Source organism: Triticum aestivum, chromosome 6A (genome assembly GCF_018294505.1).
Source record: "Triticum aestivum cultivar Chinese Spring chromosome 6A, IWGSC CS RefSeq v2.1, whole genome shotgun sequence".
Classification (NCBI taxonomy): domain Eukaryota; kingdom Viridiplantae; phylum Streptophyta; class Magnoliopsida; order Poales; family Poaceae; genus Triticum; species Triticum aestivum.
Window position 1 is genome coordinate 614,931,560 of NC_057809.1, and position 23,927 is coordinate 614,955,486.

General features: G+C 42.2%; 1 long non-coding RNA gene across 11 annotated transcripts; it reads left to right on the forward strand.

Moving 5' to 3' along the window:
- Nucleotides 1-200: 200 nt before the first annotated feature.
- LOC123129101 (uncharacterized) lies at nt 201-9,439 on the forward strand. Of its 11 annotated transcripts, XR_006463599.1 has the most exons (13): nt 201-466; nt 587-685; nt 773-838; nt 911-986; nt 1,864-2,005; nt 3,518-3,752; nt 3,909-4,013; nt 4,108-6,098; nt 6,178-6,448; nt 6,536-6,694; nt 6,822-6,953; nt 7,036-7,186; nt 8,142-9,439. It is a non-coding gene; the product is annotated as an uncharacterized lncRNA (long non-coding RNA). The 11 variants fall into 11 exon arrangements; XR_006463596.1 differs by having other exon boundaries at nt 6,178-6,694; XR_006463590.1 differs by having other exon boundaries at nt 6,178-6,612.
- Nucleotides 9,440-23,927: the final 14,488 nt, after the last annotated feature.

The following is a 23,927-nucleotide window of genomic DNA, read 5'->3' on the forward strand; positions in this document are numbered from 1 at the left end:
CCTCCCAATTTTTTCAGCTTTGTCATGACATCTCAGGAGACCCAGCTGTCATTTCTCTCACCTTGCTTATATACACTTTTTCATATTTTTTTAGAATATATACACGTTTTTCCAAAGTACATATTTGTTTCCACGTGGGCCAAAGTTCCGGGTGGGCCGAAATTCAACCCAACTTGATACCGCGGCGGCTACGCAGCCTTCTCTCCCAAAAAGAAAAAAACGCAGCCTCCAGTCCTCCACCTTGAACTCCGGCGCCCCGTTCCACCGCAGCCGCGGGCCTCCAGGCTCCAGCCACCGCCGACCATAAGCTCCACCAGCCCCCGAGAAACCCAGCGAGTGGCTTGTCATGGGTTGCTTCTGTGACTCCCGCCCGCGTCGCGCGCAGGATTACCTCAAGACGGTGGTGCCGCCGCAGCTCATGGCCGACAGGCCGAGTTAGGCTCCAATCTCGTGGTCATCAACCCAGGTGCGCCCCCGGGAAACCCTACTCCTCCGCGTTAATCTTCCCGATGCCATGGCCATTGTCAACTGACCTAAGGATCCTTCCCTTTCGGTGGATCTGCAAATGTGCACATGGAGTTTGCAGTTTGCTACTCAGGATGTGCCGTTCAATATACCGCACTGCATTGCCCTGCACATCTCCCGGCACAAGAATGATGCACCAAGGCTGTCGGTGCGAGATCAGGTGATGCAAACGCAGGGGTGATTCTCCCCTACTGTTGGCCTTGTAGCTGAACACTGACGTATCTTCAGTATATGACTATCGTTTCAGTTTGCAGAGGCTCAACTGTCGTGCTCGGCCAACGCACAAGGCAGAACAGTAGAGGGCATATGATTTGTAAAAATCTACCTCTCAAAATTTCTTTGGATTATGTCTGCCGCTCGAACTGATTAGGACTTACTCTTGCAGATCGCTCCACTGCTCAAAATCCCGTTTTTGATGAAGTTTCGCCTTCAGAGAACCAACCCTTATAGTACCTCTTAAGGTACTATGCTGTATGTAAAATCTTATGTGTTTGGTACTTTGCATACCTGAGCTTATGGTGGTATGACATTATCTTTTGACATGTAACACAGCTTAAGATTTTTCATGTTAATCGGAAGAAGTAACACCCAATTTTGTTTAGAAAGGGCGCTGCAAAAACGCTTGGTTTTTGTTTGTAAGTGCACTGTAATTTTTTGCTAGGACTTATGTCCAACGTCCCTCCTCAATTAGTGGTGGCTCGTGTGTTTCCTATGCATGATTGTGGTTGATTTTGCACCACATTGGACTTTTTACGAGTCTTGGACAGCATATACAAAAAAGAGAATGGTGTGATTTTTTGGTGTTACATTATGAACAAAGCAAGGATAGAAACCTAATTGAGTTATCTTGTCCGTGTGTGTCCTGTCCTATGTGGTGTTGGCGCTTTTTTGTGTATCTTTTGGTGTTACATTATGACACAAGGACATTTTTTGCTGGAGATAGCTAGCTCTGAAGTCAGAGGACTGAAGTTCTTCTATTATGTCGGATATTGCTTTGATACGAGATTCACATATTCTTTGTTCTCTCTTCTTTACATATGGTATATGTACGGATGTACCCATCATAGCCAGATTCATCAATGATCACGTTCTGTCGAGCTGCTTTAGACTGTTCAGTGGGGCATCGCATAGATTTAATGGAATAGTTGGAGTTACATCATGGATTATTTTCTCACTACCTGTTCCTGTAATAACAGTTACTTAGCTATGCACTTATGCTCAGTTCTTTGTGGTATTAACAGTAGATTCAGAGAACAGTTCTGCACCATAATAAAGTAGTTTATATTCCGCGTAGCATTTTATGATATCAATATACTGATGGCCCCTAAAATTGGCCAGAAAGGTCAGCACACAGTGACGCTGTTGAAGATCCTTCACAAAGCACATCTGAACTCTGAAGAAAGCAAATAGGAAATGATATCTGGAGAGGATCCTTTGAAAATCCCCCCTGCATCATACAGTTTGAGTTGTCTCTGATCAGGTATGCCTCTAGATTACTGTATGATCCTTTCCTTATCGTCATTTTTTTTGTACGCGCTTGCTTTCACAACAACCATGCTTTGCCGGTTATTTTAATTTTTATCACAAATGCAAGCACTGACGAAACTGTGTCGCACCTGGACAAATCACTAGCACCAGGCTGCACATTATGCGGTAAACAGGAATTCCATTACTGAAAATGTTCAGCCCATCAGATTTAATTAAGAAATCTGAGCACCAAACTGTCCTGAGACAGCAATCTTCGCATAAAGTTACTTTATCTCAAAAACTACAAGGTATTGTCAGGGTACGATTCCTTTTGCTGGTAACGAAGCCCTAGCTTGTTCAGATCTTTGTGGGGGTGAGGAACAGCCGAATCAAATTAGACAAATCTCCCTTATAAGGATGGAAAGGACATTCGGGGTGCATCCGCCCATGTATTTTGATGCCTAATTTCCTCAACGAACGATACTTTTGATTGAGATCCATAATCAATACTATTCATAGCTGTTTATTTTCAGAAAATAAGTAGGGTTTTGTCCAGCTGAACCCCTGTTTCCCCTGTTAAGTCTGACCCTAGATATAGATTACAGTTCTCCTTAGTTCATCCGCCTGATATAGACTAGTTACTTGGTCCTTTTCTTTTTTGACAAAAGAACAGCAGGCTGCTGTATTTCATTAATATAGGAGGAGTAAAACAAAGTTACAAATGAAATGAGAGCTAGGGGCTGGGATATAGCGCTGGCAGCCAGGTAACAGACCAGCAGAACAACAAGCACCAACCTCAGGGGGGGTGGAAAAATTCTATCTAGCTGCGAAATGCCCACCTGCTGCCAACTGCGCCCTCGTTTACAATCCTGGAGAACCACCTGTGTGGAGGAGCATTGGAGGTTCTGGAAAATTCTTGCATTTCACTCCTTCCACACCATCCAGGAGGCAAGGTGCAAGGCTGATCTCCACATTGCCCTGTCGGCCTTGGGCATGACTCTCAACTGACGCTGCCATAGGGTGCGAAGGGAAGGTGCAGCCATGACCGGTGGCGCCGAAACCCGTGGGGCGTGGCATACCAACCTCCAGAGCTGCCGCGGAAGGGGCAATCAGCCATGTGTATGTTCATTGGCTTACTGCCGCTGTTGGCTCTATAGTTTCCTTCATCGCTTTCGCATTGGTGAATTAATTCTGGAAAGCAGCGGCGATGTGTGAGGGTCAGTGTTTGTACCTGCTGCGCGTATTTAGTTGAATCCTAATATTTGACATGCTATTGTTAAAAAGATGAACATTTCGTCACCGTTGGCTAATTAACCATTTTCTTTAGTTCTTATTATGCTGTGAATACAGTGGGGCCATGTTTTGATTACAGGTTTACAGTGCCTTGTAACTTGTGAATGGCAATCTGTATTCGCTCCCTTTTATAAAATTAGAATAATTGTCTTTTTTGTATCCTCGTTGGATTTCTGGTTTTAGCACCTCATACATTTTTCATGCATAAGTTATGAAATTAGCATGTGTGCAGGAACCAGAATGCCTACTGGATAGAAGTTAGTGGGACCGGGCAATGTCGATAATGAATGTATTCTGAATATAAAAACTCTTCTTGTGAAAATACTTTTGTCCTGTTTGTCAAACACTCATATACCCAAATGAAGCTATGCGAACTCAGTACACACGTCTCTACTGGAAACCTTGATTGGCTTACGTGGCAGCAACCGCACAAGCCTGCCCACTTGGTGATAGAAGCCAATTCCGAGGTATAGCTTTCTTCTTAAGGAAGTGATTTGTGCATAACACATCGAGTGTACCTGGAAGTGGTGCCCTCTTTGTTACGATCTGCTTTCCAATATGCAACCTCTGCAGGATTCATATAAGTCACTTGCTGAGAGAATTAGTAATTTTACAATACACAGCCTATACAACAAGTGGTTGCCAATGCCAAGGAAATCTGTCTGAATGCATCACACATGGTACCGCTTGCGCCTATGGGAACTCCCCTGGTATTTGTAACCATTGCGGTACTCAGACTGTACATCCTCAAGTTGCTCTATAAGTCTAGGACTATTTCTCTATGTATTATTAATGTTTGTGTACCTTTGTGTGTCTTTGTAGGGCATGCAACACTGAACACAAGAGACTGACAGTAACTGATACAGTCATCAAGCTGCAACGAACCGAGATCCGTCTGCAGTTTCCTCAGTGGCACCTGCAGCAGCTCCTACAGCAGAGCCAGCTGCAACTACAGCCGGAGCTGTAACAGCTTCTGCAGTGGCAACTACTCCAGAACAAGCACGGTGGCTGTGGCCCTTCTTGCAGGGGAGCATACTGCTGCTACTCAAGGTCAAGCAGTTGCACCACAAACTCAAATGGCCGAGCAGTACCAGCAGAAGCTCCAGTATCAACAGTATTACCAGCAGCATTACCCTGGCTGCAACCCCTACACTCGGCAGTATCAACAGTGGCCAATACCAACAGTACACACCGCCTCAAACGCAAGTGGCACCACAGAATGTTGCTCAAGTTCCTGCACAACCTGCTCCATATGCTGAGCCTCACTTCCTGCAGCCCTGACAGCCCCAACACGCGGTGCCAAATCAGCCCCAGAATCAAACCCATCTTCCTCAACTCCAAGTACCAGTTGTTCAGCCGCAGCCTCATCAGCAGAATCCACCATTGCATTCAGCACCTCAAATTCCACAGATGCAACTGCAGGGTGATGTACAACCTATAGCCCATACTCACAGTTGCTAACCAGCCATTTGCAATGGCTGTAACTCAAACAAATAGCCTCCCAGGTGCAGCCATATGACCTTATCCTCGATGACATCAGCAGGTTGTTTCCCAGCAACAACATCCGCAAATGCAGTACTTACGTCAGCAGCAACATCTTCAGTCTCAGATACAACACCAGCATCCACAAGTGCAGCAGCAATTGTACCCACAACTTCAGGTTTATCATCAGCCTCATCCGGCTGCACAACCTCAGAATCCTCTACTACATGTGGTAGCAGGTCATCAATCATATTCGAAGCCGCAGGCCATCACCAACAGTTAGCTGGTTCTCAGCATCCTGCACTTGTACACCCTCCGCAGGGTCAACTTCCATTGAACGGCCAACAGCCAGCCATGCTTACTCCTCAAGGTACTCTGCATACACCACAACATCAGCAACATGGGCATCATTTTCAGCAGCCACCAATGCATGTACCCGGCATCCCTTCCCAAGCACCGCCACAAGGATTTTCCTCCTAACACATCTGTTCCTTCACAAACAGGTCAATCATACCAACACGGAATGCGCTCATCACAACAACAAATGCATTCTCAACCTTTCCAATCCCATGGTCCACAATATATGCAGCAACAGCTTATTCCAACTTCGACTAGCAGGTCTATGAGCTATGTTGCAACACCGCATAGTTCCAGGAATCAGGAAAGTCAAAAAGTTCAGCCAATGCTACTGGCAATACTGAAGTAGGTGGTAATACAAATGGGGGCGGTGAATCTTCTGGCATAAAGCCAGAATCTCTGGGTGATAAAAATGTGAATGGAGAGCAGAATGATTTTGGTAATGTCAGAAAAATTCAGTACAAACTGGCATTGCATTGAGCAGAGCAGATGGTTCAGACAAAGGCAAGGGAAAGGATGATTCTGGTCTGAAGCTTCAAATATATCCAATGATCTTGAGAAAGGAGGACCATTGCAGCAGACATCACAGAAAATCCTGGGAGCACTGGGATCCTATGTGCCCCCAGGCATGGTCTGACAGCGTCCGTCTGGACCTGATACTATTCTTCCTCAGCATAGCTCCATCCTGATCTTGTGCCATGTACACAAGGCCAGATGAATCCAATGAGGCAACCTAGTCATAGTTTTCCTGAAAATATCTGGCCTACAGCGCAGTAACAACCATATGGTTTATATCAACCTGAAATGGCACCAAGGGCGCTTGCACCAAACATTCCACGGCCTGCACGGCTGCACCCATCAGACCTGATGATGATGGCATGATTCGGCCTCCCATGGGTGGACCCTTGCCTGGACATCATGACACAACTATGCCTCGTTTTGCTCTAGAAAATGTTGACTGGTACATCCTGCTGGTAATTCTCTTGAACCGAAATCAGATACTTTCAAGTTTTTTCATTGTAATCATCTTGACCAAAAATTTCATCCATTCAGGAATGAAAAAGAGAAATGGTATTGGCAGAGAGGCGCTTGGAAATTCCAGGGCTTTCCACGAAGAAGGGTTCAATTCTTCACAAGAACATTTCAGGTCATTGGTGCCACCATATCCTGGCAGATACAATGTCAACCCTAAAGATATTGAAGAGAATATGAAGCAAATTTCCAGGGCCAACTCATCTTGATGAAGATAGTTTTCAGAGAGGCCCAAGGCCTTTTGATGGTTTCGATTCATTACCTTGAAGTCCTCCATTCCCAAACAAGCCAGGTCCATATCCTATAGGCTTCCCTGAAGATTTATCAAGGAAACCACATTCAGTTGTTGGTCATCTTGACTTTGTGTCACCTGGTGCAGAATTTGGCCATCACAGGACTGATGGTTCTAATAAGTCAATGCTTGATTTGAAACTTCATCATCAGCAGGTCTTCATGGTGACTATTCATAATGATCCAAATTTTGATGACTATGCTTAACATGGTTTTCCACAAGAATCTGGCCGCTTCAGTTCGGCGTGTAATGAGTATTGAATTCATAAAATTATTTTCCTTTTTGTGTTTATTGCTGATGCATTATGAGTTTCCATATGCTATATACTTGATGTACATAATAATTTCTGAACTGCGGTTGTTGTACTGTCCAGGGTGGATTCTTCAGTAACAGAGATGTTGGTTGGTGCCGGATATGCATGGGAGTGCAGAGGACCTGGGTCTAATGTGCATTCAATGGACACTGTTCTGAAAATGAAGCATGATGCTGCAAAGAGACAGAAGATGTGAGTATATTTTTGTACTAATTTGAATTTGAACATCGTAGGTGAAACATTTCTTTGATTTGAAACTCTCGCCATTTCTCAGGAATCCTGGAGGCCCCAAGTCATTAAACAAAAATGCAACCATGAAGGGCAACTTCCATGGGAATAGGCGTTGGTCCTCGTGTTATCAGTTCAACATTTGATGAGATCTGATGGTAGGGTTTGGTGGTTGCATTTCCCCCTCAAGTGCAACGGTAAGTTCAGTAGTTCAGTTAGTTGCTTTGCCTCCCGTCCTTTCGCCCGGTAGCCGCCAGTGCTGTTCGGATCTACATTTGTAACCACTGAACTGAGACCTGTCATGCATTTGGGTTCAGGTAGTTCTGCATGCTTGGAATAGAATATTTAGTAGCTCCAAACTATTGTTATTATGTTGTTTTGCAGACTATTCTTGCTTTATATTACGTTTTGTTGCTGTTTTGGATATTCAATTCCTGAAGTTATTCAGACTCTGGGGATGCTTCTATTTCCGAGCGTGCAGCCTTCCAGTTTTGCATATGTGATAGTTGTTACTATCTCCATTTAGCACGAGATTGAGGAAGCAATTAATAGTAGAGGAAATGACCATGTTACCCTGGTGTTATTGTCTTGAAAATATGAGAAATAGTCCGTCCATCTTTTCTACATGAATGCCTTGTATTTTGGAAGGACATTGCAAAAATATTGACCTTATGTTTTGAAATGGACGGAGTACTTGACTTCAACGTATTACTACACAAATTCCTTGATTTCAGTTCTTATTAGGATGAACTTGTACCATCCATGTTAAATTGTTCTAAACATGGTATTAAATATTTGCTATTTTCCGTTGGATGTAGTGATGTACATAACATGTAATAGCTCTGAAGCACTCATTGCTTGTTTATGCCAGAGGGGTTAGGAAATGAAAATTATTCTATGTTATTTTTTTCCTTATTTTCAGTAAGTCTTCTTTGGAGGGGTAGAAGACATTCTAGTAAAACAGTCAGCATAAGAATCATTTTCACAAGTCCCTAACCAATCTTTGATAGTACTACAGGAGTGGTGATTAACCACTCTAATCTGAATAATTAAAATGATATTCACAGTCAAAGTTTTAAAATTTTGGCCCAAGACATGTCCAAACCTTCATGTTATGGCATATGGTTAATTGAATTTCTCCTTGTGAAACAGGCATGAATGTGACGGTCAAAACCGATGATAAAACCATATCAATGAAGATGCTGATTCATTTGCAAGGAGAGCGGAAATGTACTATAAAGAACACTCTGAGCTCATGAAACATGTGGAAGAGTACAGAGCATACCATGCCTGAGTAGAAAGGTATGATCAAGCCACTGGCACACTCCGGCGTGCCATCAACGTCTGAGGACTCGCCCTCCTGAAGCCAAGAAGGGAAGCCACATATATCAGAAATGCTGGCACCAGTGGCGGAGACAGCACCCGGCGACCCGGGGCTGTTGCCCGGGCTCCCATGGTGCATGTGCATGGAGCTCTAGTAGTAAATAAATGATTTACTTACAGTTTGTTTGGACAAAATCAAATTAACTTAGCATCACGTATATCTTGCCCAGGCTCTAAGTTTGAGCTGGCTCCGCCACTGGCTGGCACCCTTGCGTGCACCGTTTGATCATGATGATCTGCCCAAGGATGCGCTTGGTGTGTCACCAGAGTTATTTATTGTCAAGACTCAAGAAGGAGGAAGTTAACCCGGAGGACGCATTCTGCGAGCTGAAGAAGGGAGTTGTTAGACTGTCTGAACAAAACCGTTGCTCTGAGCTTTTGATAGAAGAACTTCATGGTGACATGTGTCTCTGGTGGATTCGAAGAGAAAATTTGAGAGTGAGATCCAAGCCCTTAGGAGCACTACCTCACAATTAAATACTGGAAAAGATGTGGCTCTACTACAATATCAACAGTGCGTCTGATCTAGGGCTCTTGAAGTCACAGTCCGAGCAGGAGAAGACTGAACTGAACTACTGAAGGTGTACAAATGCTGGTGCAAGAACTCGAACAGAAGAGAGAAGATGCTGGTGCCATACATACTCTGGCTCTTCAATTACATGCAAAAGGAAGCAGCTCGGGAAGAGGTTAAAAAGCTGGCACGAGATGCTGAACAGTCGAACAAGAAATTGAGTGACGGATGCATGCCGAATCAGAAGTTCAGAACTTAGGGTAGGGAAAGACCTGCATTCTGAATCTCAGGAAGAACATGAGTTGATTGATCTCAGGATCAAGAAATTGAATCGATTTGCTTACTGTCTTTTACTTGTGGAAAGTAGGCTCAATCTGTACTAATAAACACTTGGTAACTTTGCTATCTCCATGTGCTGGTTTTGTTAGGCCAGGGAGACTTTTGGACTGTCTTGGTTCCTGGGAAACCTTCTATTATCCTAAAATATTATCCTTAGGAGGATTGTAGTTATGTAGTATGAGGTGGCTGGTTAATTGCATCCAAAGCATTGTTATGATTTTGTTATGCATGGCCTAGAACATGCTGTTAGTGCTCATGCTTTTATGTGTGTAGCTTTATTGAAAAGCAATAAAGAAAAATAATATCTTCAGCTTGCGGCCAGGTCTGTCAGAACTTGTTAGTTGTATGCTCGAATGTTTGTCAAATCTGGAGGATCAAATGTTAAACTACGTCTTGGTATGCTACTTTTGATGGTTTTTTTTGTATGAACGTTGATGTTCTATTACTTGTTAGTCTACCGTGTTATATCTGTTCCGCAATCACGCTAGTATTTGGACCAAAGGTGCATGCAGGAAATGCTGGCATCCAAACCGGGAAGTCAAAAAGAGCCTCTGCGGCTTCATTTGCTGCAGTTTCGATATATATGCCAGCCAATCTGAGGCTCAGAAACTTGTTGAAGATACCGCTTTCTATGCATTTAGGTGAATTTTTTCTTAGTTATCTGGTGCAGTTATTATTAAATCCTACCTGAGCAATGAAGTAATTTTATTAGTTGATATACATTTTCTTATATTGTATACATATTTTCTAAAGTTTCACGGATATTTTTTTGAAAGACTAGAATATTTCCTAAACATTTTTTCAACCTATGCAAACAATTATTTTCATCGTAACATGTTTTTTGAAACGATGGAATATTTACAAAAAATTTCATGTAAATTTTTTTAATGGTACGAAACGTTTTTATATTACACAGAAATTTCATCTTAGTTGTACAAAAAAATTGAAAATTTTTACATGCAAAATTTTGAAACATGGGAACATTTTTTCATTCTCATGAACATTTTATTTAAGTTATCAAAAGAATCTGAGTGAACGTTTTCTCTATCATATCTTAACATTCAAATTTTAGGTTTTAAATATCTTAACTTAATTTATGTTTTTCAAATATACACAAAATAAAAAGAAAAGAAACAAAATAAACTCCAGTGATGATAGCATGACGTCAGTGTGCGGCCCAACTCCCTACTTGGCCGGCCCACCATCTGGGGAGCTCCTATGCAGGGCTGCAGGCGGCCGTTAACGATCCGGCGCCTGGAGCGTTCCTAACATGGGCCGGCCCACTAGCGTGTCGCCCCAGTTTTTTTTTCGATATTTCTTTTGTTACGAAAACAAACTTATGAAATAAAAAAATTACATATTTAAATAAAAAATGTACATCCATTTGAAAAAAAGTCCATATCTTTCAAAAAGGTCCATCAATTTTGAAAAAAGTTCATCAATTTGAAAAAAAATCATTCAAATTGAAACAAAGTTCATCCAATTTAGCAAAAAGTTCATTTTTTTCAAAAGTTCATTAAACTGTAAAAAAGTTCATAGAAATTCAAAAAAAGTTCCCGTATTTTTAGAAAAAGTTCATTGAACTGAAAAAAGTTCATAAATCTAAAAAAAGAAGTTCATCAAATTTCAAAACAGTTCATCGATATTCAAAAAAGTTCATCTATCTTAAGAAGTTCATCAATATTCAAAAAGTACATAGAATTTTCAAAAAAGAAAATGTCAACCGGGGCCTAAATGGGCCGGTCCATTTACAGACGCCACAGGCGCCAGTTAACAAAAATGCACGTTAACTGGCGGCTGTGGCGCCAAATAGGAAATGCCCACCATGTTTGTGATATTTCTTCAAAATTTATGTTGTTTAAAAAAAAATCGAACCTTTTCTAATATCACAAACATGGTTTTCAGGCCACAGTAGCTACTGTCTCGCTGCAAGCAAGGGCAAATCATATGGCGCCTTAAGTAAACTGGCGTACAGCCCTCCACTCCACTAGTTCCTATATGGGCCGAATCAATTTGTTTTTTCTTTCCTTTTTCTTTTCCCCTTTCCGTTTTCATTTACCTTTTTCCATCTTTTTTAACTTTTCAATATTATAATTCTTTCAATGCATGAAATTTTCAAAATTAATAAAGGTATTTCCAAAATTGATGAACTTTTTCAATAACAATGAACTTTTTCTAAATTTGTGAACATTAAAATTAATGAACTTTTTTTCCTATTCATAAACTTTGTAATGTTTTGTGATATTTCTTCAAAATTTATGTGTTTTCCAAAAAATCGAACCTTTTCTAAAATCAATGAACGTTTATCAATTGTGTGAACTTTTTAAAAAAATTGATGAATTGTTTAAAAAATCGATGAAGTTATTTTTATTTTTCCTATTTTTTCAAAAAAGTCAATGGTCCACTGGTTGAACCAGGCGACCGAGGGCGAGCAAGTGAGCTTTTTTTTAGCGAGCCAATGAGCTGATTTTAGCTCGGCCGACCCATAGCGCTAGCTGAGGTTGCTAACGCCACAAGCGTCGTATAGGAGGTCCGGCAAGCAAAACATAGCCGGGGCCTTCATTGAAGCGTTATTCATACACAACACACAATCGGAGTGTTCCCTGCGTGATAAATGAGGCGGCGGATACTAATCTCCCCTTGTGAGGTTTTGGGTTGGTTTCGGATCAGTCTCTTGTGTTTCGGGATGTTTTAGTCTGTTTTTAAACTTTTTTCTTTTCCGTTTTCCCTTCCTTTTTTCATTTTGCTTTATTTTATTTTCAGTTCGCAATTTCTTATGTGTTTCGAAAATAAAGTCTTGTACTTTTTTCAAATCCACGAGCATACCTCAAATTCATGATTTGTTTTTTCAAATTTTGATCTTTCTTTAAATTTGTGAACATTTGCTAATACATATTCTTTTGCCTAAATTGGTGAATTTTTATCAAATTTTAAATTCTTGTTTTTTTAACTTTGGCGAACATTTTGAAATTCATTAAAAAAATTCAAACTTACTTTATTTTTTCTTTTGAAAATCATGATTAATTTTCAAAGCCGTGATCTTTCTTCAAATCTGAGAAACTTTTTGCATTCCTGATTTCAATAAATTCATGAACAGTTTTTGAATTTCCAACTTTTTGAATTTGTGAACTTTCTAAAGTTTTCTTTAATAAAAGTCAAAGGTCAACTATTGTTGGTCAACAGTCAGAGATTAGCGTTACACACTGATAGTTGGAACGAGCGGTCTGCCTTCATGCAAGCGAGCAAGCTGAGCTAAACTTTTTCCACGCGAGAACGCTATTGGACTGTATCCCATCTAGCTATGGGCGTGAGCGCTAGGGAGGAGGGGTTGTACTATGGGTCACTCGCAGCGAGCGCTACAACTCGCGTCGCTCACGTTGAACCCACCTCCTCGCGATTGATGATTGCAAGCTGACATAGGGTGCTCAGCCCATTAGCTCCAATCCTGGGTTTTTTCATTGTCGGTGAAAAGTTCAAAAAAGTTTGTGAATTCAAAATAGTTCATTAATTTTTAAAAAAATCATGCATTCAAAGAAACTTTATGAATTTGAAAAATGTTTGTGAATTCAAAAATTGAATACGGACTTGAATAATTGTTTGTGAATTCAAAAAATCATGGATTTTAAGAAATGTCTGTGAATTCAAAACATATCATGAATTCCAAACATTTTTTGGAAATATGAATAGTTTTCTAAAAATGTGAAAAAATCAAAAAAATAAAATAACGTCTGATAAAAACATGCATGTTTGTTTTATAATATGCGAACAATTTATGAGATTCCAAATTTCCTTGGAAAATGCAATCATTTTTTGAAAAAATGGACAAGTGTTAAAATCCTAACAAATTTGAAAAACACAATTAATATTTGAAAATTTTGAACAATATTTCAAGTTTGTGAACATTGTTTTAAATTGTGAAGTAATTTTGAATTCCGAACATTTTCCAGAAAACATGAACATTCTTGAAAAAACGTGAACAATGTTTGAATTCCGAGATGTAAGCAACTTATGAAATTTCGAACAAGTTTTGAAGATTGTGAACTTTGAATTTCCTTTTTTTTAAAGGAAAAAAGAAAGAGAAACAGGAAAATCGAGAAAGAAAAGAAAACACGGGACAAAAAGCCAAAAAAAATATACGAAAGGGAAATGGTTGAGGAACCTTTTAAACGATCCTCCTGCTAGCTTCGCTAGAATGGGTCAGCGATTGGAGGTTTAGCGCTCGCAACTGGCGATATATATCACTGCAGGGGAGTAGGTCTCTCACAGGCTTCCTAAAAGAATGCACATCACCTCTTATCCACAGCCCAGTTGGGATCTTCAGCCACCAATAGATTTTAGATGTAGAAAATGCCATAGTAAGTAAACTGACCGAATGGTATCATAGAGAGGAGATTATGCAACACCAACGGTGTCGAGTTAAGTGGTTGGCTGAAGGAGACCAGAACACAAAATACTTTCAGCAGCAGGCTTGTTGTCGAAGAAAGAAGAACAAGATTGAGTGGCTGCAATTGCTAGATGGGTCTTTCTGTGAGGACATGCAACAGTTGCAGGCACATGCAGTTGAGTTCTATAGAAACCTTTACAACACAGAAGGAACCACATGGATTGACAAGGTTCTCTCTAGTGTGCCAGTGATGGTTACAACAATCATGAATGAGCGTCTGGATGCACCGTACACGGAGGCAGAAGTGAAGAGTTCCTTGTTTCAGATGTACCCGACAAAGGCATCGGGACCGGATGGTTTCCTAGCGCATTTATTCAGCATCACACAGACATTTGTGGTGGCAAAGTAACACGTGCGGTACTAAATATTGGAGAGGTAAACCAGATGTTGCTTGTTTGAACTCCCGAAGTTGTAGGTGCCTCCTCTTTATCCCAGTACAGACCTATAAGCCTATGTAAGTAATCCTAAGCGCAAGCAAACAGGTTGAAGGGGGTCTTTCCAGACATCATCTCAGAGGAACAGTCAACTTTTGTTCCTGGGAGACTGATCACAGATAATATACTGACGGCCTATGAGTGCTTTCATTTCATTAAGAAGAAAGAATGAAGGCAAGAATGCTCAGTATTGTGCACTAAAGTTGGACATGATGAAGGCTTATGACAGAGTCAAGTGAAGCTACTTGAAAGCAATTATGCTAAAATTGGGCTTGAGTGAACGTTGAGTCACGTCCATTACGAATGTTCTCACATCGGCATCTTCTCTCAGTGTTGTTCAATGGGGAACGCACGAAGGTATTTAAACCCACCAATGGAATCCACCAAGAAGATCCTATCTCTCCATACTTGTTTTTGCTAGCAGCTGAAGGTCTGTATTGCCTGTTAAGGAGCAGGGGAACTTGGAAAATCTATTAGGCATCGTAGTGGCACCCATAACACCCCCGGTCAATCATCTCTCATTTACGTCAACTTGCTATTTGCGAGAGCTAGTACAACGGGAGCAACGATATTAGAGAGGTACTTTATATTTATTGTTGGGCATCGGGCTAGCGTGTTAATTTGGCAAAGAACTCTATTCACTTTAGCAAAGGCTCCCAAACAGCACGAGGGAAGCCATGAAAGTAGCACTTGAAGTCCCAGCTGAATCATTAAATGACAAGTATCTTGGCCTACTGTCTGAAGTTGGGTAGAGTAAAAACGGAATCTTCCAATAGTTAAAGGATAAAGTTTGGAACAAGATACAAAGGTGGACCGAACATATACGTTCTGTAGGAGGAAAGGATGTACTAATCAAGTCAGTAACCCAGTGTTGGGAACGTAGTAATTTCAAATTTTTCCTACGCACACGCAAGATCATGGTGATGCATAGCAACGAGAGGGGAGAGTGTTGTCTACGTACCAACGCAGACCGACTGCGGAAGCGATCACACAACGTAGAGGAAGTAGTCGTACGTCTTCTTCCCGATCCGACCGATCCAAGCACCGTTACTCCGGCACCTCCGAGTTCTTAGCACACGTTCAGCTCGATGACGATCCTCGGGCTCCGATCCAGCAAAGCGCCGAGGAAGAGTTCCGTCAGCACGACGGCGTGGTGACGATCTTGATGTACTACCGACGCAGGGCTTCGCCTAAGCACTACAACGGTATGATCGAGGTGGAAGTTGGTGGCAGGGGGCACCGCACACGGCTAAGGAACGATCTCAAGGATCAACTTGTGTGTCTTGGGGTGTCCCCTGCCCCCGTATATAAAGGATGAAGGGGGGAGGCTGGCCGGCCAAAGGAGGGAGGCGCAGGAGGAGTCCTACTCCTACCGGGAGTAGGACTCCCCCCCCCCCCCCCAATCCTATTCCTAATAGGATTCCCCAAAGGGGAAGAGAAGAGAGAGGTGGCCGGCCCCTCTCCTAGTCCTAATAGGACTAGGGAGAGGGGGGGAGGCGCAGCCCTATGTGGGCTGCCCTCTCACCTTTCCACTAAGGCCCATGTTGGCCCATTTGGCTCCCGGGGGGTTCCGGTAACCCTCCCGGTAATCCGGTAAAATCCCGATTTCATCCGGAACACTTTCGATGTCCAAACATAGGCTTCCAATATATCAATCTTTATGTCTCGACCATTTCGAGACTCCTCGTCATGTCCGTGATCACATCCGGGACTCCGAACTACCTTCGGTACATCAAAATGCATAAACTCATAATAACTGTCATCGTAACGTTAAGCGTGCGGACCCTACGGTTCGAGAACAATGTAGACATGACCGAGACACGTCTCCGGTCAATAACCAATAGCGGGACCTGGATGCCCATATTGGCTCCTACATATTCTACGAAGATCTTTATCGGTCAGACCGCATAACAACATACGTTGTTCCCTTTGTCATCGGTATGTTACTTGCCCGAGATTCGATCGTCGGTATCCAATACCGAGTTCAATCTCGTTACTGGCAAGTCTCTTTACTCGTTCCGTAATACATCATCCCGCAACTAACTCATTAGTTGCAATGCTTGCAAGGCTTAAGTGATGTGCATTACCGAGAGGGCCCAGAGATACCTCTCCGACAATCGGAGTGACAAATCCTAATCTCGAAATACGCCAACCCAACATCTACCTTTGGAGACACCTGTAGTACTCCTTTATAATCACCCAGTTACGTTGTGACGTTTGGTAGCACCCAAAGTGTTCCTCCGGCAAACGGGAGTTGCATAATCTCATAGTCATAGGAACATGTATAAGTCATGAAGAAAGCAATAGCAACATACTAAACGATCGTGTGCTAAGCTAATGGAATGGGTCATGTCAATCAGATCATTCAACTAATGATGTGACCTCGTTAATCAAATAACAACTCTTTTGTCCATGGTTAGGAAACATAACCATCTTTGATTAATGAGCTAGTCAAGTAGAGGCATACTAGTGACACTCTGTTTGTCTATGTATTCACACATGTATTATGTTTCCGGTTAATACAATTCTAGCATGAATAATAAACATTTATCATGATATAAGGAAATAAATAATAACTTTATTATTGACTCTAGGGCATATTTCCTTCACCCAGGCTGTTCACACATACTCGATGGTGGTCTTTAAACTCCCACGAGGATTATGTGAAGAAATGGACAGTTTGATTAGAAGCTTTTGGCGGGGCAGCAAGTAGAGCAAGAGGAAACTTCATTTGGTATCTTGGGATACACTAACTATGCCGAAATACATGTGAGGACTCGGCTTCCAAGACATCAAGCTATTCAATCTAGCATTATTGGCTCGTCAAGTGTGGAGGATTTTGCAGTCACCGGACTCCCTAGGTGCTAGAATCTTAAAAGAGGTCAGCTTCCCTAAAATAGATATCATGCATGCTTCCTTGGGATTAATGCCATCTCAGGTATGGAGATCACTAATTGAGGGCAGAAATATAGCTGGGCCTTATACGTAGAATTGGGAATGGACAGTCCACTCGAGTCTGGCTAGACAACTGGATACCGCAGAGCGAATGCTTGATCCATGTGGCGACCATCTCAGATTCGCCTCCGGAATTGGTCTTAGAGCTCATCGATGTCACCTTGGGCTGGTGAGACAGAACTGCTCTGGACACACATTTTTTACATATGGATATTGAGGCTGTATCATTCCCATCAGTTCAATGCAACAGGAAGACTTTTGGGCATGGCATCATGAATCAATTGGGCCTCCTCGATGCGATCATGCTACATAATTTTGGTTACAACTAAGAAAGTTAGAGAGTACTTGCTTGAGGGAAGACCAAGCACGAGTTCGAACTAGGAGGAGAAAGCTTGGACCACATTGAAGGAAATATGCCCTAGAGGCAATAATAAAGTTATTATTTATTTCCTTATATCATGATAAATGTTTATTATTCATGCTAGAATTGTATTAAACGGAAACATAATACATGTGTGAATACATAGACAAACAGAGTGTCACTAGTATGCCTCTACTTGACTAGCTCGTTAATCAAAGATGGTTATGTTTCCTAACCATGGACAAATAGTTGTTATTTGATTAACGAAGTCACATCATTAGTTGAATGATCTGATTGACATGACCCATTCCATTAGCTTAGCACCCGATCGTTTAGTATGTTGCTATTGCTTTCTTCATGACTTATACATGTTCCTATGACTATGAGATTATGCAACTCCCATTTACCGGAAGAACACTTTGTGTGCTACCAAACGTCACAACGTAACTGGGTGATTATAAAGGAGCTCTACAGGTGTCTCCAAAGGTAGATGTTGGGTTGGCGTATTTCGAGATTAGGATTTGTCACTCCGATTGTCGGAGAGGTATCTCTGGGCCCTCTCGGTAATGCACATCACAAAAGCCTTGCAAGCATTGCAGCCAATGAGTTAGTTGTGAGATGATGTATTACGGAACGAGTAAAGAGACTTGTCGGTAACGAGATTGAACTAGGTATTGGATACCGACGATCGAATCTCGGGCAAGTAACATATCGATGACAAAGGGAACAACGTATGTTGTTATGCGGTCTGACCGATAAAGATCTTCGTAGAATATGTAGGAGCCAATATGGGCATCCAGGTCCCGCTATTGGTTATTGACCGGAGATGTGTCTCAGTCATGTCTGCATTATTCTCGAACCGTAGGGTCCGCACGCTTAACGTTACGATGATAGTTATTATGAGTTTATGCATTTTGATGTACCGAAGTTAGTTCGGAGTCCCGGATGTGATCACGGACATGACGAGGAGTCTCGAAATGGTCGAGACATAAAGATTGATATATTGGAAACCTATGTTTGGATATCGGAAGTGTTCTGGGTGAAATCGGTATTTTACCGAAGTACCGGGAGGTTACCGGAACCCCCCGGGAGCTGTATGGGCCTTAGTGGGCTTTAGTGGAAAGGAGAAGGGGCAGCCCAAGATGGGCCGCATGCCTCCCCCCTCCCCTAGTCCTATTAGGACAAGGAGAGGTGGCCGGCCCCCCTCTCTCTCTTTCCCCCTCAGCGAATCCTATTCCAATTAGGATTGGGGGAGGAATCCTACTCCCAGAGGGAGTAGGACTCCCTTGGCGCGCCCTCCTTGGCCGGCCGGCCCCCTCCCCTTGGCTCCTTTATATACGGAGGCAGGGAGCACCCCTAGACACATAAGTTGATCATTGAGATCGTTCCTTAGCCGTGTGCGGTGCCCCCTGCCACCATATTCCACCTCGATCATATTGTAGCGGTGCTTAGGCGAAGCCCTGCGACGGTAGAACATCAAGATCGTCACCACGCCGTCGTGCTGACGGAACTCCTCCCCGACGCTTTGCTGGATCGGAGCCCGGGGATCGTCATCGAGTTGTACGTGTGCTAAGAACTCGGAGGTGCCGGAGTAACGGTGCTTGGATCGGTCGGATCGGGAAGACGTACGACTACTTCCTCTACGTTGTGTCAACGCTTCCGCAGTCGGTCTGCATGGGTACGTAGACAACACTCTCCCCTCTCGTTGTTGTGCATCACCATGATCTTGCGTGTGCATAAGAATTTTTTTGAAATTACTACGTTCCCCAACACACATTATGGAAGACCAAGGTCCCTCAAAAGTGAGGGTATTCGGCTAGTGTTTGGCCAATAGATCGATGCCTTCGGGTGCTATTAATCTCTACCATGGGATAGCTAACACAATGTAATGAGGACAACAAGATACATGAATGCAAAGTCAAGTGACCAAAGTATACCCCAAGTAAGGAGCTAGAGTTAGGATAACCGAATACACGCAGACGAAGATGTATTCTGATGTTCACTTCCTTGGAGGGAAACTAGTCACCATTGGAGGATGTGTATTACCACGAAGGCACACCAACACCATGAAGGCTCGCCCTATTTTCCTTGAAATGTCACCATGAAGGCGATTCTCAATCACTAGTGGTAGACCTTGAGGCGGTCTCCAAACCTTCACAAACTTTTTCAGGGGGCAAAACACAAGAAGATTCCTCACCGGAGCACTCCTACCGCCTATGAGTATCCAACCTCCAAGAGTAACAAGATCAAAGAAAATGATCAAGATTTGCTCAAATCACAAATTACCTTGGTCAAAAGTGGGTGAAGGAGTGGATCTACCAATGTCAGAAACCTCTCTCAAGAACTCTCATAAATCAATCCAAATATATGATTTGGTGTAGGAGTAAGGAGATGGATCTTCTTCTCATATCTAAGTGAAAAGTGTGCGTGCTGCTCAACCCCTCTATGAAGTGGTGAAGGGGTATAAGCAGACTAGAAGAAAACTAGCCATTTGAGAAAGTTTTCTACAAGGGCTGGACGCCCGAGTAGGAACCCGGACGTCTAATTCTTGTAGCTTTGCACTAAGAATCCTGGAGGATAGGGGAAACATGGCACCAGGCAGGACATCCAGAAAGTTTGACCTGGATAGGCTTATTCGGCTTTGGACTTTTGTGGGTGATACAAATCAAATGGTGTATATGAGATGTTGACTTGAGCAAGTCCATCATAAACCCTTTTGATCCCCTCTTGACATTTCGGGATCTCTATAACTCAAGAGCATGTATCCTTTTATAAATCCATTCTTGAGCGCATATATGCTTTTCGACGGTCATCGATCGACACATCTAAAACCAAAGACACTGATACCTTTGACTTGAGCTTGATGTTGACGTTTATATTTGGCTCAAGTTGGGAAGACAATCTTGATCATGTTACTTGGTGAAGACTTCAAATGCCTCCCACGTATACCATGGGAAGCCTCTTCTCATAGATTATCTTCATATGTCTATTACGTGATCATTTGTGAACTTCAAGTATATAATCTTTTGGGATGCCTATCTTGAACTTGCCCTTGTCAACCATGATCATCAACACTTCATGCCATCCTCTCTCATGGGCACTTTGAATCTCTCTCTTGACACAGACCCATGAGAATCATCTAACCAACATAGATATGAAAAATACAAAGTATGCGTCAGTACACAAAGCATGATTGAAAAATGCTTACCATACCAAGATCCCATGTGGTACATGGTTTGCGCTTGTATGCTGACCATTTAGAATTCGATCTTCAAGCTTTATCTTGGTCAACCCTTTTATCTTTACTCCATGATCCAAACTTGATGTCTAGAAGTTCATTTCTTTTGATCATGATAACATCCTCAAAACGACCTCCAATGGGAAATTGTTCAACATGAAGTTTCCTTGTTTTCTCGCGGCAAATGGTTTTGCTTTTTGAATCATCTCAATTTGATGTCGTATGCAAATTCTATAGCCAAAATTGTCCAACCTGATAATGACCAGAAAAGTGGCGCCCAAGCCCAGACAACCATGTTTGATACCTGGCACCAATTATTCGGCCCCCAAGATTTCCTTGGATAGAAAAACGTTCAGCACAAAATAGTTTACGTATTATTGATTAGAACAACTTTGCTTTTTGAGACATTTCCATCTGCGGTCATATGCGGCCTATGGGTACGAAAAACTAACTGGTGTTGATGATATTCATTGCAAAAGTGAACAATCTCCATACTGCATCATCAATGGAATATTGGCATGATCTCACTGTTGCTCCCTGGAATTTCTCATTCATTACCAAGTGTCAATGTGTGTGTGTGTGTGTGTGTGTGTGTGTGTGTGTGTTTGTGTGTGTGTGTGTGTGTGTGTGTATGTGTGTAACCACCACTCTAGCTAGTGTTGATACCAAGTACATATTAGGGGAAGGCCAGCATCAAAGACAACTTCCTTGCCGGGATCACCCGCCATTGTGCACCTTGTCATCCACATGACCAAGGAGAAAGCCAACGATGCAACATGACCAATGATGATGCCCCGTCATCCGAGGGCCAAGTCCCCTGCACCACCACCAGATTTCACCTGAATCAACCACTATAAGAAGTCACCACATTGCATTTGAAACCCTAGATCGCCCCTAGCCATTCCCATGGTCAAACCTGGCCACCGACTAGTCTTCAAGCCATCCCCACCTGGTCACAGACGGAGCAGAGCAAGGATGAACATCCCGGTAGTGGTCTTCGCCATCGAGCACGAGGATGGCGACCATGGTCCTTCAGGCCGCGACCAATAACCTAGGACAACCTCCCCCTTTTCCCTTCCCCGTCTTGCCCAAAAACCGGGCAGGGACAAGTTCCCTGCCGACAGTCCATGGCAAGGTGGGACGAGGCCGTAGATCCACCTTGTTGTGACCCCCCCCCCCCCCCCCCAAGTCGGCGATAACAATCCCTGCATGGCGCCACTGAGGCCCCTGGCAGCGGCACAGATCTAGGCCAAAGGGAAGCGGAGAGGGAAAGAGCGCCCCGCCTTCGTGTGCCACTGCATGAGGCTTTGCCGGCAACGAAGATGGGAAGGGTCACGACATGAGGGGGTCTGGCAGCGGGCGGCTAGTGGGGGCTCCCAAACGTTTTTTTGCTGATCGTTCCAAGTGCTCAAAGTTGCCCTCTTCTTTAAAAAAGGTTCATCTCATGTTACGGTAGAGATTATGTTATTTTTGTATCGTTTAGAACTACTATGCCTGGTCTATATCTCGAGGAGCAGATGATACAAAAAATGTTTTAATTGTTTTATATGACAAACACATACATTAATAGCCAACTGAGCGTAGCTTAAATAGCTAGATTCCTTGTGGTGGAATCAGCCCAAGTTCTAAACTTGACACTAGTGCACGCATTTTTCTGAATTCATTTCAGTCATTCTGACGATATTTGTTCAGTCAAAGGAAACGTTCTGGTCGAGCAACACGACTTTAATAACTTCGTCAATCTCAAAATATTACGCTGCATTAATATCTTGAAGCAGCTTATAGGGATAGAATGTATTAGGGACATGCAGATGTCGTACATCCCTAATCGTCATACACTTGCAAATGGATAGAGGATGACAAACCGGCTTGATTGAAAAACTACTAATGTGTCTAACTTACCTTAAAAATACTCAGTGGTACGAGTTTGTACCGAAATCTTATCTGGCCAACGTTCGCATGAGAAGGTGGCATTTTAAACATTTTTGTTAGCAGTTTTATTTGTGTTGGGGTGACAGTTCCTTCTGAGCATTTTTTCTGAGGATGCCGGTTTCAGGCCTTCATCCCAAAAATATAATGTTGTTCTAAAAAGCTACCAGTCCACACACAATTAAAAGTGCCATTAAAATGTTCACAAATGTCACCCGGCGAACGTTCTCGAGCTAAGAGGGTCAATGTTAGTAATATATTTTCTCCGTCCCAACACAAATGTCACCCGGATAGTTGAGACGGAACTACGTACAGAACCTAATCAGCATAGATAGGCAATATAAAAATAATTTATTGTACCAAAAATAATTAATAAAATGGTTGTATGCATCGTCCAGATGCAGAGGCCGGGGGTCACCCTCCTTTTCTAAAACAACCAAAATTTTGGGTAATAAATAATTTAACCCAAACGCGGCTCGTACAAGTACTGCCACCCTCTTCCCGAAAAAAAAAGAGTACAGTGGCCGCCCGGCACTTCGTACTCCTCGAAACAAAGGGTGTGTTTGGTAGGGTGCATGGAGGGTGCATGAGGGCAAAAATTCCCAATCCGACCCACTTTTGCTTGTTTGGTAGGGTGCATGAGCTCACCTGAGCTATGCTCATCTGATGCATAAAAATGCCCTCAGCCATGCTCATCTCATGCACCCCAGACAGGGTGCACGGAGGCAGCTATGCTAGCCCTGACACTCGTCCTCATCGACCAGACCACGTCCAGATATGTTTATTTTTTCAAAAAGAATCATAATTTCAAATTTTGTTTAAATTTTAAAAAAACTTTAGAATTTCAGAAAAAATAAAAAAATTTGAATTTCAAAATTGTTTAATTTTTTTAAAAAATCATAATTTCAAATTTTGTTTGAATTTTCAATAAATATTTGAAATTTCAATTTTTGTAAAAAAACATAAATGTTCGGAATTTCAAAAGGAAATCAAAATTTGTTTGAATTTTTTTAAAAATAGAATTTTAATTTTTTATAAAATATTCAAATTTTGTTTAAATTTTCAAAAAAACTCGTAATTTCAAATATGTTCAAATTAAAAAAAGAATTTCAAAATTTATTTTAATTTTCCAAAAAAGTTTACAATATCAAATTTTATTTAAATTTTCAAAATATGTTTAAATTTGTGTTGACATTTTTTTCGATTCTGTTCATCATTCAAAAAAAATATTCAGAATTCGAAATTGTTCAGCATGTCTAAACACATGCAGGCTGTCAAACAAAATCTCAGCTCAGCATGTCTCAGCACATACATCACTGCCAAACAACAGCAACCGCATGGACT